Below are 7,500 nucleotides of genomic sequence, written 5' to 3' on the forward strand. Positions count from 1 at the left end.
GTACTGATACCAGAAACATGTACTTAAGTACAGTAACAAAGTATTTGTACTCCTCTACTCTTCCAGGTGAGAGACAGACGGAGGACAGAGGACATGCTGCTGAGCCAGAGACTAAAGACGTTACCTGTCCATTTATTAGAAATGGGGGTTCCTAACAGGATTATAGAGAACATCTTTCTGATCCTTTCTCAGAATTCTGGGAAAAAATAATCAGAATCTTGGCTTTAACTCCAGAACGCTGAGAATATTTTTAATTATTAATTTTCCTGAAAAATATATTTTAAAAAGTGTTTCTGTTGAAATAGAGAAAAGTGAATATAAAGTGTTTTGCCCTGTAGACGACATCACCGTCTCTGCCTCTCAGAACCAGGTCTATCTCCAGGTAATAACACGAAAAAAATATAAGATATAAAAAATATTGTAAAATACACCACCCCCCTCTCTCACTCACACACCACACACACACACACACACACACACACACACACACACACACACACACACACACACACACACACACACACACACACACACACACACACACACACACACACACACACACACACACACACACACACCTGTGATGCCGCTGTGTTTGGCGCCTGGTTTGGCGTGAACGGTAACGGTAACAGCTCCACTTTTATCCCGAGCCACCGGAGAAGAAGGAGCTTCCTGCTGAACCGCTGCAGCCGGCTGACCTTTGACCTGCTTAGATATAAATACAAATATATATATAAGTACTCAGATCTTGTACTTGAGTAAAGTAGAAGTTTGAATGACTTTGTATACTGCAGGGTAGCTTGTGGATTTACTCCAGGTGGAACTAAAGTCTGATTTAACACTTGGTTATATTTCACATCATTCATCCACATCTGAGAAGTAACTAAAGATATTAAATACATGTAGTGGAGGAAAAGTATACCATGTAGCTCTGAACTGCAGTGGAGGAGAAGTACAAGGTAGCATTAACCTGACATACTCAAGTGAAGTACAAGTACCTCTAAATTGTACTGAAGTAAGAACTTGAGTAAATGTACTTAGTTACTTTCCACCTCTGAAGGTAAGTGATGCTCTGTGTGACGTCACGCTGGTTTTTACCGTCTCTAATAACTCACCGCTTTTCCTTTTTTGGGCATATTCCTGTTTCCGGATGAGCTCCTGACCGTTAGCACTGTTAGCCGGTTAGCTTGGAATGACTGAACACATTTAGATAAACCTATAAAACTACAATTTACAGTCAAAGCTGTGCGGGACAACATCCACCTGCTAGCTGTTAGCTGAAGCACGGAGCAGAGATGCTAACAACGTAAACACAGCGATTTCCGGTTTTCAAAATAACAGCTTCCGTTTTTTTCAAAGTAAAAGCATCTTCTTCTTCTCTCGGTTTTTGGCGGATTCCAAACAACTTTAAGGTGCATGCCTCCACCTACTGTACATGAGTGTGAATCATCGTATCATTCCATCTCTTAACTCATGGACGTATCTATCTATGATCTAATCAAAAATGAATAAAAGACATAAAATAAATAAAACAAAACAAAAATCTATGATCTTTTCTGACCTAATGTTTGATTATTTTTCCTTCCCCAGTTTCACTCAGAAAGGTAACCAGTGCCTTTCTGGTAGCTCTTACTTCTTCTTCCTTCCCAGAACACCAACCCCTCTCCCTCTCTGCCTCTGAAACTTTATCCTTTAGTTTTCCTCTTCCAGCTTCATAGATGTCACGATGTGATAAGAAATGTTCCACATGTTCTTTACCTCCACAGCTCCTGCACTTGTCACTGTCACTTTTCCCCATGACATACAGCGCACCATTCAAAGCTGTGTGATCCAGTCTGAGTCTAGCTATCATGGTTTCCTCCCTTCTGTTTCTTTCTTTAGAAATATTAATTGTGATTGTCTTTTGAACTTTATGATACTCTTTGCCTTTCTGGTCTTCCTCCCAGCTCTTCTGACAGATCTCCATCCCTTTCTCCTTAACGACTGCTTTTCCTTCTCCTTCTCCAAGTTGAACTGGTAATGTTATTTCCTTTTGTAGTGCACTTTTTGCTCATTTATCAGCACACTCGTTCCCTTTCCCCCCCTCATGCACACTCGTTCCCTTTCCCCCCCTCATGCACACTCGTTCCCTTTCCCCCTCATGCACACTCGTTCCCTTTCCCCCTCATGCACACTCGTTCCCTTTCCCCCTCATGCACACTAGTTCCCTTCCCCCCCTCATACACACTCGTTCCCTTTCCCCCCTCATGCACACTCGTTCCCTTTCCCCCCCTCATGCACACTCGTTCCCTTTCCCCCCCTCATGCACACTCGTTGCCTTTCCCCCTCATGCACACTCGTTCCCTTTCCCCCTCATGCACACTCGTTCCCTTTCCCCCTCATGCACACTCGTTCCCTTCCCCCTCATACACACTCGTTCCCTTTCCCCTCATGCACACTCGTTCCCTTTCCCCCCCTCATGCACACTCGTTCCCTTTCCCCCCCTCATGCACACTCGTTGCCTTTCCCCCTCATGCACACTCGTTCCCTTTCCCCCTCATGCACACTCGTTCCCTTTCCCCCTCATGCACACTCGTTCCCTTCCCCCTCATACACACTCGTTCCCTTTCCCCCCTCATGCACACTCGTTCCCTTTCCCCCCCTCATACACACTCATTCCCTTTCCCCCCCTCATGCACACTTGTTCCCTTTCCCCCTCATGCAATCTTGTTCCCTTTCCCCCTCATGCACACTCGTTCCCTTTCCCCCCCTCATGTGCAGGCACCCAGCAGAACTGCAGATCTATGCCGCCTCTGTGAGTCTGAACAGGCTGTGGGTCAGTTCTATGAGAATGTCTTCTCTGGTAGTTGATGTTGATTGTATGCTTTGTAATATGGACAGTGAATCTGTACATATCACCACCCTCTCTGCTCTGACCTCTCCAACCCACTGCAATCCCATTATTACAGCAGCATTTCTGCTGTATACACTGATAGTTGATCAGATGCTCTTTTTCAGATCGATATTCTAAAGTCTGGGATGTATATACCAACTCCAACACACTCTCCCTTGTTCTTAGAACCATCTGTGTACATTTTGAGGTAATTGTAATACTTTTCGTTCAGATACTTGTTTTAATTCCCACTTTATTTATTTGCATCTCTTTTTTCCTTTCTATGATATTCATATCTATGTTAGCTTCTGGGGAAAGCCATGGGGGAACACTGCTAAATGGAGTTGCTTTGGCAAACGTGATGGTCTCCACTCCACATGCCCTCGTTCTCTCCTTACTCGTCCAGCCAAACCCACGCCCCTGGAACTTTGCATATTCCCAGCAATCCTGTAATATTCTGTTTGTGATATTTCCCTCTCCACTTCCTTGTGTCTGACCCAGTATGACAGAGCAAGTCTCTCTCTTCTGATCTCCAGAGGTGTCTCTCCTGCTTCTATCAGAACTGCATTGACAGGGGATGACTGAGCCGCAATGCTTTATATTGTATTCTATCCATGTTTAAAAGCGATGTTTTTGCTGCTGCTCCATACACTATACAACCATAGTCTATTGTGGACCTCATCATTGATCTGTTAATGTCTATTAATGCTTGTTTGTCTGCGCCCCAGTTGCATCCAGCTACAGCTCGCAATACATTTAATACTTTTTAGCATTTTGTTTCCACTTGATTAATATGCATGTTCCATGTGTATCTGCTATCAAACCACAGTCCTAGGTATTTGAACTCATTCTCCTTTGTCATTGGACGCTCATATAGTGTTAGCTGTTGGCCATCAATCTTGCGTTTGTTTGTAAATACCATGTAGCATGACTTGCTTTCTGACATTTTGAATCCCCAGTTATATCACCACCTCTCCACTTTTTTAATCACTAGCTTCTCCATTACGTATGCGGCATGTCTTCCCCTCATCCAAATAGCCCCATCATCTGTGTACAGAGCCGATTGGATGCATGTGTCTAAGCATGTCAACATGTCATTAATCATGATGTTAAATAATATTGGACTGACTGCACTCCCTTGGGGATACCATTTTCTATTTCTAAATAATTGGAAATATCTGCTCCAACCTTTCCTCTAAATGTCCTGTCTGTTAAAAAGGCCCTTACCCAATTGTACATTCTCCCCCCAATACCCATTCTACTCAATGTGATCAGTAACCCCTCCCTCCACATAGTCATACACCTTTTCAATGTCAAAGTACACTATTGCCATATCTCTTTCATTTTCATTGTTTTTTCCACATCGTTACTCACTCTTACTAAAGCATCTATTGTGGACCGCCCTTTACGAAATCCGCTCTGAAAATTACTCAGCAGCCCTTTCTGTTCCAGTACATGTGGGAGCCTACGGACAATGATCTTTGTATTTCGAGAAAAAGGATAAAGAAATGAGGAATAAATCCCAATAAACACCTCGAATAGTGTCCGAAAATACAGAAAAAAGCTGATAATATAAGTGAGGTCCCACTGATATCTTATTCTGTATGGCATCCTTTAGTGGGCGGAGTTTCCAAATGAGTTCCCACAGAGCGTCTGGCCTCTGGATCTATTTCCAACCTTTGTTTTCCAGGAGCGTGACGTGAACTCCAGCAGTCGCCTGTTCTGTCGCTGGAGCTGTTCATTATGTTTTCTAATGTTTAATAGTGTGGTGGAGCATTACGGGACATCATTCACCGTGGTAAGTTGTGGGTTAGGATCGCAATATAGTGTTGCCCCACGGACCGGTTAGTGGGTGGTACCTTGGTGATCCGGTTTCCTGTTGTTAGCATTCCAGCTTCACAGTAGCATGCAGCTAGTACATTCCTTTGTCTGTAGTTAAATGGAACATAAAGTGTGGAGTTAGGTATTAAACACACCGCCTCCGACACCCATTCATCGGCTCTACACTGGTGACCCCGACGTTTTCGAGATAGATTCCGAAGACTTAGTGAACATGGCAGATCGCAATGTTTATATTAAACTGCCAGAGTTTTGGGAACATGCCACTACGGCGTGGTTCCTACATATGGAGGCGCACTTTGCCTGCCGTCAGGTCCTTAACGAGAATCTGAAGTATTTCCACGTGGTGGCGGCGCTGGGGAGCTCCACGTCGTCCAAGTTTGTCGGATTTATTGCGGATCCCCCGCACCAGGGCAAATACGAGGCGATTAAAGCCCATCTTCTTAAGACATTTGGCTTATCTGCTAAAGAGAGGGCTCGCCAGATTTTCGAGATTCAGCCGTCCCAGCTCATGGAGAAGATACTGGCTTGCCAGCGTGCTAAAGTGAACTGCCACACGAGGGCCCCCCTGGAGCAATTCCTTGTGCCTGAGAGGAGGTTTGACCACGTCAACATCGATCTGGTTGGCCCATTATCCTCCTCTCATGGTTTCACCTACCTCAGTCCTGACTATGGTGGATAGGACGACCTGCTGGCCGGAGGCGGTCCCACTCACGTCGACAACGGCGGCTGACATAGCCCGGGCCTTCATTGCAACATGGGTGTGTTGTTTTCGGCACCCCCATTTCCTCAGAACGTGGTTCGCAGTTCACGTCCGAGCTCTGTAACGCTGTAGCCGGGGGTTTGAGGGTTAAGCTCCACCGGACAACCGTTTGCCACCCTCAGACCAACGGCCTCTGCGAGCGTTTCCATCACTCATGAAGGCGGCCCTCAGGGCCAGCCTAACGACAGATGGTCTACGGTCAGCCGCTGCGGGTTCCAGGGGATTTCCTCACCAACACATCGGCCCCCTGGTCAGTGACAGCTCAGGGCGCTTTCCTACAGGACACCGCTAAGGCCTTTTGCTCCGATACACACTGCTCAGCACGGCACTCCGTTGTCCCGGGTTCCCGTGGGGCTTCGCTCGGTGCAGCACGTGTTCATCCGGCACGACCGTCACAGGGGTCCCCTGCAGCCCCCTTACGACGGGCCTTTCCGAGTCTTGGAACATGGGGGCAAGCACTTGGTGGTGGACCTGGGTGGCAGGGCCGAGCACGTCTCGGTGGACCGGGTGAAGGCTGCTCACCTGGATTTGGACCAGCCGGTGGTGCTGGCTCGACCTCCACGACGCGGCCGCCCCCCGGCCTCGACCCCTGTCACCAACCTAGGGCCTACGGTTCCAGTCCCACCGCTCCCTTCCTCACACACACACTCAATCTTTTCTCAGTTGCAGCTCCGTGGATTTCTCAGCCTGAGACGGCGGGACGCGGCGAAGCTGTGAGTCTGTGTGTGTGCTCGGGCTGGGTTTCGCTGTATCTCGCTGTCTCGCAGACCCGACGCAGCAACAAGTGAAATACACCAGTGCCAGCTCACACTGTCCGCTCCTCGCAGCAGCGAGCGCCGCAATGTCCCGCCAACACGGCATCCAGACCCCACGCAGCATTCTCATCTGTTTGTCATTACTGGTGTCATTTTCTGGTTGCTAACAAACACTGTAACACATAAACACACATCAGACACAGTGGGCTCACAGGGGGGGGGGGGGGCAGGAGCTCCAACAAGCCGTGTGGGACAGAGAGTGACTCCACAGACTATACAGAGATGCTGTTTGAGAAACCACTGTGAGTTTGGAACATTGTGGAGAAACCTCAGAGGGTCTAACCTCAGAGGGTCTAACCTCAGAGGGTCTAACCTCAGAGGGTCTTACCAAACGATGTAGGAGAAACCTCAGAGGGTCTTTCCAAACGATGTAGGAGAAACCTCAGAGGGTCTAACCTCAGAGGGTCTTTCCAAACGATGTAGGAGAAACCTCAGAGGGTCTAACCTCAGAGGGTCTTACCAAACGATGTAGGAGAAACCTCAGAGGGTCTAACCTCAGAGGGTCTTTCCAAACGATGTAGGAGAAACCTCAGAGGGTCTTACCAAACGATGTAGGAGAAACCTCAGAGGGTCTTTCCAAACGATGTAGGAGAAACCTCAGAGGGTCTAACCTCAGAGGGTCTTACCAAACGATGTAGGAGAAACCTCAGAGGGTCTTTCCAAACAATGTTGGAGAAACCTCAGAGGGTCTTACCTCAGAGGGTCTTACCAAACGATGTAGGATAAACCTCAGAGGGTCTTACCAAACGATGTAGGAGAAACCTCAGAGGGTCTAACCTCAGAGGGTCTTTCCAAACGATGTTGGAGAAACCTCAGAGGGTCTTTCCAAACGATGTAGGAGAAACCTCAGAGGGTCTTACCTCAGAGGGTCTTTCCAAACGATGTAGGAGAAACCTCAGAGGGTCTTTCCAAACAATGTTGGAGAAACCTCAGAGGGTCTTACCTCAGAGGGTCTTTCCAAACGATGTAGGAGAAACCTCAGAGGGTCTAACCTCAGAGGGTCTAACCTCAGAGGGTCTTACCGAACGATGTAGGAGAAACCTCAGAGGGTCTAACCTCAGAGGGTCTTTCCGAACGATGTAGGAGAAACCTCAGAGGGTCTAACCTCAGAGGGTCTTTCCAAACGATGTAGGAGAAACCTCAGAGGGTCTAACCTCAGAGGGTCTAACCTCAGAGGGTCTTACCGAACGATGTAGGAGAAACCTCAGAGG

Source organism: Notothenia rossii (assembly GCF_949606895.1).
Source record: "Notothenia rossii genome assembly, chromosome: 5".
NCBI lineage: Eukaryota > Metazoa > Chordata > Actinopteri > Perciformes > Nototheniidae > Notothenia > Notothenia rossii.